The sequence below is a fragment of the Phocoena phocoena genome, chromosome 18, assembly GCF_963924675.1.
Source record: "Phocoena phocoena chromosome 18, mPhoPho1.1, whole genome shotgun sequence".
In the NCBI taxonomy this organism is placed as follows: Eukaryota; Metazoa; Chordata; class Mammalia; order Artiodactyla; family Phocoenidae; genus Phocoena; species Phocoena phocoena.
The window spans coordinates 80428640-80441297 of record NC_089236.1 but is presented as its reverse complement, the minus strand read 5'-3'; positions in this window follow the sequence as shown (position 1 = coordinate 80441297).

The window sequence follows — 12658 nt, the reverse complement described above, 5'->3', positions numbered from 1 at the left end:
GACCGCGATCTCTCCCTCACTGCGGATTTCCATCTCAATGGTCCCTATAACTGTGTTGGTAGTTCTCCACCTTTGAATAAAATCTTACAGTGCTTTAACAAAGGTCATTTGAATATTGTTTTCTTTAACACCATTTAAATGAAATATCCAAAATAGGCAAGTCAATATAGACAGATAGTTGAGTAGTAGTCGTCAGGGGCTGGAGTGAGGGATGGGGTTGGGTGGATGACAAGTGACCGCTAAAAGGTCCGGGACTTCTTTCAGGGTTATGACAATGCTCTAAAATGGATTGTAATGGTTGCTGCGTAGCTCCATGAATAAACTAAAAGCCACGAACTCTACACTTTAAACTTTATGGTATGTGAAATACATCTCAATAAAGCTGTTAAAAACCCCTTTTTTGACAAGTTGAACGCAGAAAGAAACATCATTTGACAAATATGTTTCACTCGACTTAATCTGCACAACACGGTGCCAGCAGTTAGCTGTGCAAAGATGAAAAAGGTACACGGCCCGAGGGCAATCTCTGCACATGCAAAATGTTCAGTCTAGTAGAAGGAAACGTGTGCAAATATGTAAATGCAAAGACGCAAGACTCATGAAGGAGTGGAGCGACTAGCAGGGAGCAGTCAGTACTACCCAAGTGAGAAATCAAGTGACGTGTAAGCAATTGAAATGGAGATGACATAATCTGAACTTTTGCTTCCCCATAATGAAGTTCAACTTTTAAAATAAAGGCAATGCATTCTCATTACCTAAAAACAATTTTATGTAGACAGGCAAACAGAAAATGAAGTCAAAAGACAAGCTAGGGAGAAATTTGAAATCTACCATAAGATGCTAATTTCCTTTAGATGTAATAAGCCACAGAGCTCTCTTTGATGGGCTCTTTGATGCCCTCACAGTGCTCAAAGAGACTGATGGCTCAAGAGAAAAAAGGGGGTAAATGACATGAAACTACAGTTCATAGGAAAAGAAATGCAAGAGAATAATAAACATATGAAAGAAGCTCAAGTTCACTCATAATAAGAAAAATTAAAATAGTGAGGTATCACTTTCTATACCGCAGCAAAGATCAAAAAGTTTGGCAACACTTTGTGGCAAGAGTAGGGGAAACAGGCCTCCTCATATATTGTTTTTGTGAGTGATGTTGATATACTCTCTATGGTGAACAAATTGGCATGTCTTCCAAAACTAAACATGTATATACTCTGCCCTAACGCTTCCAATTCTGAGAAACCTCTCATAGAGATGCATATTGCATGTGTGCAGAGTGACCTGCCCCATATGGATAGTCATTACAACATTGTCTGCAAAAGCAAAAAATTAGGGACGATTTCACAACCCATCAGGTAGGAAACTGATAAAAGAAGCCACAGCATACTCACGTAGTGGAATACCATGCAGCTGTTTAAAAGAACAGGCAATTCTACATGTGGATATGGAAAAACCTCCAAGATATATTAAGGGGGAAAAAACAAGGGGTAGGGAAGTGTTTATCATATGTGACCATTTGGGTAAAATAGAAAACTAAAGAATGGGTAAAAAGATCATTAAACTATCCCTGGGAGGACCAATTAGGCCATTGGCAACTGTGCAATGCCTCTGGGAGAAGTGCTGGAAGTTAAACGATGGTGGACGTGGGAGAGACTTTTCCCTGGGTATGCCTTTGAGCTTTTTGACTTTCAGACCATGTACTGTATTGCCTTTTAAAAGTAGATACAACCTTTATCAATATAAAATCCTAGGAAAGAAAGAAAATGCAGAGAAGCCAAAAGAACATAAAGCTTCCCACAAAGATTCCGCGTACTCAAAAACTCTTCTCTCACTACTTTTGTGAGTTGCCTGCCGTGTCCTTTTTCTATGCATACACATACACTGGATAATATTTTGAAACAGTCCCTTTAAATTTCTTCTCCTGTGTCTTTCCCTTTCCTTCTCTTCCTTTCCCACCCCTTCCAGGCCAGCAGGTCATAATCAGCTCCATGCTCATTAACTTGGGGTAGGCATATGGCAGGCTATAGTTCAAGCCATATTCTCAATTGCTTCTTTCATTTAATGATATTATACATAATTATGTGTGCATTACCTCCTTAGATTTTGTCTTTTTCTGTCACTTAAGTTTCGCATGGATGCGCTCTATAAAAGATTCCCGTGATGACGGTGTGTACAGACTGTAGACGTTCCCCTGACCCGTCCCCCCTCTTCTCAAAAACTATCAAAAACTGTCAATTGTTGTGCATTTTCTTCTCTCCTTTCTGTGCTTTGAATGCACATATGCACATTTACAAATATATCTCTTTTCTTTTCTACAAAAATGAGGGATACATTATGTGATTATTCTGAGAATTGCCTTGTTCACTGGTATACCTTGAGAAGTTCCCAGTCAGAACCTGTTTTGTTCTTCCTGATGACTGAAAAACGTTTCACGTTCTATTCATCAGACTAGGCGGAGTGATGATGCTTTACAAACTAACACTTCAGGTCATACCTCAGTGGCTGTGGTGGTTGATTTTATGTATCAACTTGACTAGAGCACAGAATGCCGAGATCTCTGGGTAAACATTATTCTGGGTGTGTTTTTGAAGGTGTTTTAGATGAAATTAACGTTTGAATCAGTAGACTGAGTAAAGATTGCCCTCCCCTGTGTGGACCAGCCTCATCCAACCCATTAAGGAGCTGAATAGAACAAAAAGGTACAGCCAGGGACTTCCCTGGCGGTCCAGTGGTTAAGACTCCACGCTTGCACTGCAGGGGGCACAGGTTCAATCCCTGGTTGGGGAACTGAGATCCCACAGGCCGCATGGCGCTGCCAAATGATAAAGGCAAACAAACAAATAAAAAAGACACATGTTGCTTATCAGAGACACCACTTGGTTCAAAATCCATTTGATACAATCACCAGTTAACAAAATAATGGAGAAAAACGTGATTTAAGAAAAAAAAAAAAGATGCAGCCAGACAGAGGCTGTTCTCTCTACCTAACTGCTGGGTATTGACCTTCTCCCGCCTTTGGACTCGGACTGGAACCCACAGCGTCAGCTCCCCAGGTCTCCGGCTCGCTGCCTCAGACCCTGGCACAGCTCAACCTCTGCAACTGCATGAGCCAGTTCCTTACAGTAGGTTGACGTGCGTGTAGTTGCAGAGAGACATGTATCTTAAGATAGCAACCGTTTCCTCCAGGAAACCTTTGAGCCCCCCCAAGTTGGGCTTACGTGTCCCTCCTATACTTTTTAGTAACACCATTGTGGTTGCCAGTTCATGTTTTCACATTGCCCTGTAGTCTATATGTCCCTTGGGAGCAAACGCTGGTGGAGAAGGTAAGGAGAGGAAATAAATAGTCAGCCACTCCGGGTAGGGCTCTAATATTGTTTCCTAATCTCCAAGCGCTACCTGAAGTGGGTCGTGACTGATGTCAAAGTGTGGGCAGGGCTGTGCTCCTTCCAGAGGCTCTAGGGGAGAATCCGACCCCTTGCCTTCTCCAGCACCTGAGACACCTGCAGACACCCTTGGCTCCTGGGCTTTAAAGCCAGCAGCGCAGCGTCTTCCAGCCTCCATCTGATTCGGACCCTCTTGCTTCTCTCTCACTTATAGAGATCCTTGCGATTATAATGCTTCCACCCCAATTGCCCAGGAAAACTGCCGTATTTAAAACCCTTAACTTACCTCCAAAAAGTCCTTTTTGCCACTTTGGGTACCATATTCACAAGTTCAGGAATCAGGCATGGACATCTTGGGAGCTGTTACTCTGCTCACCACGTCGGCCACCCAAAGGCATGCCTTTATTACACCAGGGTAAGAAAATATAAATGAATCAGACAAAAGCCATCCTTTCTGCTGGAGGCCAACTCCAAGTGCATGGACCGCCGTTTCCAGGACCATATTTTCTTTCCAGCACTGTAGGCAAGTGCTTTACCCACTGTTACTGGAGGGTAGTCGTGGGGTGGGGAGGGCAGCCAGAGGCAGACGTGAAGGTCCTGTGAAAACCTCAGAGCCACACCATGGGAGGCAGCAAGTGTGCTGTCTGGTGGGAAAGGGTCTCTGAAGTGAGACTGCCCCGGTTCAGATCCAGAGCAGAGGTTCCTCGACCTCTTGGTGTGCCATTTTCCTCATCTGTCAAATAGCCCTTACTTCGTATGATTGAGGTGTGTGAGGCCTTAATGGGATCACTCAGGTAAAGTGCTTAGAATAACGCTGAACATCTTCCTGTGATCACGTTAACGCGAATATCAGGATATATCGCATTGCATTACACGACATTATATTATGTCATGCGTGGCATTTGTTACTAGTGGCAATAGTTGTAGAAGAAGTCTTGCTAAGAAGCCTGGGCGGCACAAACGGCAGCGTGAAAATCTATCTCAGCCGTCTCTGGGTCCATCTCAAGGCTGGACAGTTTGCCCCACTCCGCTTGACGTCTCTGCACCAAGACAGCCCTTGTTTATCTCCTGCCCCACTCAGCTCCATGGAATGGCTAAAGAGCAGTGACCAGGCTGCCAAACAAAGTTTCTGGAATCTCAGGTAGGCCCGGAGTTTCTCTGTTGTGCTAAGGCTGGCCAGGTGACTTGTCATACCCAATTTCATGCTTAGCGTCTTCACTGAACTTTTTTTTTTATTAACTTATATGTCTGTGTTAAAGTCATATATTTGAGATGAATAATTAGTAAAATCACAAATATAATCTAAAATTTTCTTTCCATCAAACTCATTTTTAAAAAGACAAAATAAAACAGTGAATTCAGTTTGGATTACAAGCCCTCGGGAACTGAATCATACTGACATTTTCCAGATGTGTTTGAGGGTCATACATCTTTTATTTCATTCCATGAGGCCAGGCTCTCCAAACGTCTTCAGGTATTAAAAGCTTTGCTGCAGGGCTTCCCTGGTGGCCCCGTGGTTGAGAGCCCACCTGCCGATGCAGGGGACGCGGGTTCGTGCCCCGGTCCGGGAAGATCCCACATGCCGCGGAGCGGCTGGGCCCGTGAGCCATGGCCGCTGAGCCTGCGCGTCCGGAGCCTGTGCTCCACAGCGGGAGAGGCCACAACAGTGAGAGGCCCACGTACCGCAAAAAAAAAGCTTTGCTGCAAAAGGATTTAATAAAGTAAACACACCCTTGAAAGCACAGCTTATCACTTTTTTCCAGTGCGTTCTTTCCTGTGCTTGATGGCAGCTACAGAAACTTCTCCACTGCAAGCAAATCAAGATGCTCTCTGTGCCACTTGACTATGTGAAGAATCTAAATCTTGGGAAGGTTTAATTTCAAAGTCCCAAGAATCTTTAAGCAGTAACCAATACCCAAACGAGATTTCTCCACTTTCGAAGTAGCCTCCCATGTAACACGCCACTCACCTCACCACTTCGGGGGTTGTGGCAGCGTCACCTCCTTGCAGGACAGGGGTCTGAGTCCCAGGGATTTACTGAAGGGTCTCGCGCCCTTTCTGGCCACTGCTCTGAAGGGGCAAGCAGGACCCGTGGCTACAGGAGGGATTTTGCTAATGAGCCCACGGCTTCCAGTTAAGACCATTTCTTCATCAAATGCCGTTGCTGGAAGTATTTATAAACCATATTAACCTACGTTAGTGAGTGAGTGAGTGTGGTAGGGGAACCATAGTGATGCAAGGCTCAGCTCCAGGTGTGTCATTCTAAGATCAGTGATGACATGTGGCCGCAGGTGGCAACGGGTATAGGAGGGAAAAAAGGGTAAGAATAAAGCAGCAGGCCGCCGTGGAATATTTGTGTCCTCCCAAAATTCACATGCTGAAACCTGACAAAGACTTAGGAGTTACTAACACCTGCCCCTCACCTCCCTCGGGACTGTGGCCTGTTGTTTGCCCAGCAGCTCCAGGCCAGTGTCGGCCTGGCCAAAGGGCAAACCCCTCGGCCATCCAGAACCATCCCCCCCCAACTCCATCCTCCCCTTCCGCGGCCACGGTGGCAGTGGGAAGGTGGCGGGGTCTCCCTCCCCTCGGACGGTCAGTTGCTTGGCATCCAGGTGGCCAGCCCTGTGTCCTCAGGGGTCCCGGGTGCCGAGGCCCAGCTGGCTACCGCAGGCCAGGCTGGCTTCCCTGGCCTCCGCCTCAGACGGAACGGCACTTTTTCCTTCGGGAATAACAACCCGAGCTGGATCTGCCTTCCCTGCGCTTCACGTTTCCGTGCACTTTGCAGCTGCTGCCTTTGCCTTCAGGGCTCTAACCAAGGATGTGACGTGGAACAGCAGCCCGTGTCCACAGGGCTCACTGGACTCACCGCGCACGGGGCTGCTCACGGCATTTCCGGCACGCAGCAGCGAGTTAAAAAGATGCGCCGCCAGGTGGGCACCTGTGTGTGTGGTGGGAAAGATGCTCCCTCCACTTGCCCCCGCACACCTACAGCTGTGACCTGAATGCACCAGTTAGAGGTCACAGCTCAGGTGTCTGAGGGGTGGTAAAGGCCAAGGGCCAGCGAGGGACGCGGGACAGCGGGCAGGGTGCTTCCCTTACATCCCTCAAATCGCCTGTTCTTCAGCAGGAGTCATTTCCACTGTCTTCGAAGCGGGACAATGAAGAATGACACACGGAAAGAGAACAGGACCCCGATATCCGCAATCGAATCGTGAATTACGTTAGACAGCAGTACAACTTCATCCAAGAGTTTCTAAACCCCTTCCCCACCACCTTTCTTGCGTGTTAACTTGTCTGAAGTCAGCCGAATACTGGGGAACAGCTGCACGTTGATATTTTACGAAGTACTAAGTTCTGTGAAATTGCATATGTATAAGTCTCTGTTTTGCTGTTTCTTTTAACGAGTCCATCCTTAAACAGTCCATGAAATACAGTCAGGAAAACAGGACACAGATTTTCAGTCTGACCAGAATAGTAAACATCTCAAGGGGTTTCTCATGAATTTAAATTACTCAGAAAAGAATAGAGAACAACCTTGTTCACTGGAGTGAGGAGTGACGTGATCAGGCCACTGCGGGAGAGTAATTGCCTGACTCCTATTGGCTAAAGTGGAAAGGACACAGATAGTTCCTAAGACAGTGATTTGCAAATATTCCGTTGTCGTTTTACAATGACAACTCTACAAATTTGGGATGAACCTCTAACCAAACATCAGAAAAACATTGTTTTTTTTTTATATTGAGCTGTATGAGCTGTTTGTATATTTTGGAGATTAATCTCTTGTCAGTTGCTTCGTTTGCAAATATTTTCTCCCATTCTGAGGGTTGTCTTTTCGTCTTGTTTATGGTTTCCTTTGCTGTGCACAGCTTTTACATTTAATTAGGAGTACAATTTTTTAAAAATAACAGCAGTACATCACTGCAAAAAGGTGTGAAAGTGTTTAAGCTAGAGATACACACACATCCTTGTACATACCTACATGCACGTGGTCTTATTAGCAGCCGAACCTTCCTCCACACCTGGTCCTCAGATATCTAGATTTTGTTGGGCAAATACTTTTTAGCTACTCAGCGTGGGATAGAAGTTCCACAAGAGTCCTACTTAGGGAATAAAAGGATGGTTGCTGAACTGCTGATAAGGGCAGTAAGTCCAGCTTGATGAAGAGGTCCTGGTTTTGTTGAGTGTGAGGTGCAAACTGAGGGCTGGAGTGGAGTTGCCAGGGAAGAAGGGACATCTAAGCTACACAGGGAAAGAAGGAAGCAGAGAAAGGAGGAGAGGCAGTGGAACTCAGAGTACAGAGTCAGGGGAACAGAGACATTTAACAAGAACTTTGAAGGAGGCTTACTGTGTGGGGCTCGATCTACACCAGCATTTCTCTCGCTCCATGAAGCTGTTGGTGACTCTACACTTATGTCCAGTGTGTGTGTGCAGGAAGTCTCATCCAGTGCTGCCAGAGGCCTACAAGGGACAGAGAAGGGTGCCCTGGGGGGCACTGGGGCTGGGTGGGGCCCACGCTATTGGAAAAAGGGAAACGTAGATGCTTCAGGAGCAGGGAAGGGGTTCAATAAACATCAAAAGCCGTGGTGTTCCAGAGGAGAAGGAGAAGAAGCAATGATCTTTCACATCAGTGACAGAGGTCAGGCGTTATCCCCCCCGTGCACCTTCGGAGAAAATGCGCCTTGTGCCAGCAGAGGACACTACCATGTGAAAAAGGAAAACGCCGGGAGGAAGAGACACAACAGTGTGTACACCACTGTCTGAATTCTCTTCTGGCAGCAATGTGGCAAGCTGTGATTCACGTGGAAATGTTATTTTGAGTGGGTTTTCATAAGGATCCGAAGGGGATCAGAACATGTCACACCAAAATACACCACTTTGGCTTATTGATTATTTGGAGAAACAGCAGATGCAGGAGGGCCCTCTGCCCTCCCCCTTTCTGCCTAAAAGCAGGGCATAAATTTACCTCGAGAAGGATGCCCTCCTGCACCAGGCAGAGGACAACACTCTTAGCACCAGAGACCGGAGTCTGCAGAAACGGGTCTACAAGCAAACCTGCGAAACAACCCTTATCTTCCACTAACCCGTGCATCCCCCAGTCATGGCTCCACAGGCACTCTCCAGCCCAAGCCCCTCTTTCTTGTCACCCCCCCACAACTTAGCATTCTTGGTTTAAAAAGGTAAGTACGGTCTTGAGTCTATTGGTTTCTTCAGGTTTTCATTTTCCTTTTGAAGACTCCCATGTTCACTTAAAATATTAAACAAGCTTTATGGTTCCCTCCTGTATTGTATCTGTCAGTTCAGTTCTTCGGCCGCCCACAGATCCTCGGAGGGTAAAAGGAAGCTTTTCCCTCCCTACAGATCCTATTCCCGCTGCTTCTAAACACAATTCTGTTAAAATTCCTGGGGACTCTAATATTTTCCCAAATTGGACTTCATGACTCGGAGACCCTTATTATAAAACAACAGCCATACAACCGTGCTGAAGAACTGCTCTTCTGAGCGCAGATCGCACGTGGTGATGGGGTACATCCATCCTTCTCTATCAGGCCGCAGTATTTTGGGTGACTTAGTACATTTTGGTTGAGAACAATTGATTATTTTGCTACAATTCACAAGTTGATGAAGATACTGGAAAAACATGAGAAAAAGAGTGCTCATTCGGGGGATTGGAATTGTGGGCTCCTGGACGGTTCTCATCAAACAGTAGGAAGGGAGAGAACTGGGGGCTCTGCGGTCCCACCCCGTGCGGCAGCCCTCCGAGCTGGGCTGCGGCCCCGGGGCTACCAGCAGAGGGCGCGCCTCTACTGGCTTCTCCAAGGCCCGCGGGCCCAGGGTGCCGAGCGGTCGGTTTCGTGGACGCCTTGGGCCGGGTCAGGCGAGGGGCCTCGGGAGGCCGGCAGGAGGGCCGGGTCAAAGGCCCTGAGGACCAGCGAGGCCCTGTCTGTTTCAGCCACTGTTTCCAGGGTCAGTTTGCTATGTGGTTTCCCCAACCTATTCCTGGATTACGTGGAAGTGAACCTGTTTTCTAAGTAACTAACCAAGAAGTGTTGTTCAGCTTCTACAGCGTGTTTTTAGGACTTCGTAGTTGATGATGGGAAGAGGAGACAGACACTGCACGGCGACCGTCCCAGCTGACGGGCACCAGGGCTGTGGGGGCTTCCTGAGCTGCCTGACCGGACGGGCACCACGGCCCGAGAACACACTGCAGTTTGTTTCTTTCAAGTCATCTTCAAAGTCAGCTGCTCTTGTTTCCCAGCGGTTCAAGCCCGTGTCACAGTTTCCAGTTTTCATCGTTTCAATGTGCACCCTAGGTTCTGCCCACCCGGCCAGTGGACGCGAATTTCTCACAGGAGTTTGCTTTCTCTGCTGGGCACGTCTGACCACCAGGCCACACCACTGTTTCTGGAAGTTAGAAGTTATAGACCTTCAGCGCCAGACACTCTATCCAGCGCCCACGTCTGCATTTCCAGAACATTCCCTCACATTCAGGACTCTGCTTGGCAACCAGAGGAGGGGCCTGCGTGCCCTCCGAGCCCGGAGGAAACGAGGCCGCCCTTGCAGAGACCTCCTTCTCCATCTGGGATACAGGGATCCAGGAGGCCCGAGGGCGGCCGCATGTGGCCTTTCTGGGGCCTTTAGCTGATTTAGCAGCAAGAGGGCGAAGCCAGCAAGTCGTGTAAAACTCGACAAAATCGGCCCCCCAGACTGTCACTGAGAATGCGAGCGTGGCTGTGTTGATGTGGAGCTTTCTGGGGAGCTGGGGCCCTGGGGCTGAGATGGAGGGGTGCTCACACCCAGCCCCCCAAGTGCAGAGTCGGGCCCTGCAGGCCCCGGGGGCAGTCTGGGCCCCAGAGCCCTGCGCAGCCCCTCCCTCCCCAGTCCTCTCCCCGCTCTCCTCTTCCTCCTCTCCCCTGTCGCTGGCTCTCCTCTTCCTCCTCTCCCCTGTCGCTGTCCCTGGCCATTACAGTCATTATGTTTACGGGGATTTAAAAGCATTCCAAAGTTCTACATATCTAAACTAATTTGATGCACGGGGTAATGTGGGACAAACACCTGAAAACACACCCGGTTCTTTATTTCTCAAGTTATCTTCAAAATAAGAGCTCCTGGATGGCCAGTCTTCACCCTAAGGGGCCTGTATGGGCAAACAGCGCTTGCCCGGCAGAGACTCCATGGGCAGAGGCCGGAGAGGAAAAGCCGAAGCCAGTGGAGGCTTCCAGCAAAGGAGAGCCGCTCCTTGACCCCGTGGAGCAATTCAGCAGCTTTATGAGCTGTTGACCCTCTGGGAAGCGGCAGGTGGAAAAAGAATTACGTTCTCATGACCAAAGAGCAACGTTTCCAGTTACAGAATCTTTTGTGCTTCTTTTGTTGAACTTTTAATAGTCTCTTTAGTGAGTACAGGTAGTTGAGTAATTGTTTCAAAAGCTCAACAGGTAACACATTTCTTTTCTAGAAACAAGACATTTCTTGACAACCTTATCAGGTATAACAAATCTTTTTGTATTCCCTTGTGTTCTTCCAAGCTGCTTTTTGGATTTTGGAGTTGAGTGCCATGGAGACTCAAACATCAAAAATATATTGTCTAAATTCATTGCCTTTGGGTTTTTCAGGACTAAGCTGCAGAAACCCAGCTTCTAAAACCCAACTCTGGGAGTAACATGGTCACTGGGGTGAGGGTCAGGCAAGACGGATACTGACTGCCAGCAGGAAGTGCTGGTGTTGGCCCTAAAGTGCCACGGTTACAAAGGAGGGACGCACACGAGCGCTTGTAAACCAGCATTCAGCTGCTACTCGGAGGGTTTTTCTATCAAATTTATCACTGAGCACAAGACTCTTAACACAGTACTGTGCCCAGTTTGAGGCTTCCTGACAGGAAAGGGATGTGGACAGCCTGCGGGGGCTCTGGGATCCGCCGCCCCACAGCACACTGAATGCCGAGCACGCAGTCGAGAGCCAGGTTCTAGCACAAGCTCGCTCTACGGACGGGGGTTCAGAGAGGCTGAGTAATCTTCTCACGCCACTCAGAGAATCCTCTGAAGGGTCAAAACTCACATCCAGGTCTGTCTGACTTCAGGCCCGTGATTTTAAACACTGTCATTGGGGATTCCCTGGTGGCGCCCTGGTTAAGAATCCGCCTGCCAAGGCAGGGAACACGGGTTCAATCCCTGGCCGGGAAGATCCCACAGGCTGTGGAGCAACTAAGCCCATGCGCCACAGCTACTGAGCCCGTGGGCCACAACTACTGAAGCCCGCGCGCCTAGAACCTGTGCTCTGAATCAAGAGAAGCCAACGCGATGAGAAGCCCGCGCACTGCAACGAAGAGTAGCCCCCGTTCACCCCCACTTTGTTGTGCACAGCAAAGAAGACCCAATACCGCCAAAAATAAAATAAATAAATAATGAACACTCTTTCAAACAAACAAAAACACCGTCATTGAAGGACCTCCCTGTCAGGAGCAGGGAGGAACCTGGGTGATTCCACATGGACGTGGACACCTGAGAGGAGACGGGCCCTTGACCTCCAGGGGTGCCGTCAGGGTTTGAGCAGGAAGGAGTGACGTAAGCTGCCGGTTCCCCTCTTTTGCTTTAGTAGAGAATTCAGCCTAAACTAAACCTGCAGCACGAGTTCAATATAGCCTAGAGCACTAGGTGCTGTGATGCTGCCAAGGGTCCAGCTCCGTGAAGTGGGGACCGCGTCAGTCCTTCTTGTCTTGAACCCCAGGCCTGCCCCAGGGCCTGGCACATGCGCAGAATTTGTTGATAAATGAATGAGTCTTTTCATCTTTTTAATTTTTTTTTTTTTGAGGGCTTAACTACAGGATAGATGTTCGTGGTTGTGGAAAGCATGACGTTACCTGGGCGTGCAGAGGAAGGAAGCAGATTCTGAGAGCCTCTCAGCGGTGCTTAGTCGCTCTATCCAAGACCGACTGATTCCTTTTACGTCTTCTGTTGTGCATTTTGGGGTCAGGGTGTAATGTCATCACACTGAGAAGTTTTAATCTGATTTATTTAGATATTTGTTAAAGTAATAATCACAGATTTTAAGGCAAATTACACAAATACACCTGAGAATTATAAGCAAATCCGCAGCAGCACAAAATATGGTAACAGAGTGCGAATTAATAACTAGAAAAAAATCCAATTCAAAAGCCCTTAACTCCCAATATTACTCTGCATAATTTGTTTCCAGCTAGCAGCCTAAGAAGCACAAAAAATAGTTTTGCTGCATCATCTGGTCAAACGCATCCCGTGAACACACGGTTTCGGAGTGCTGACTCA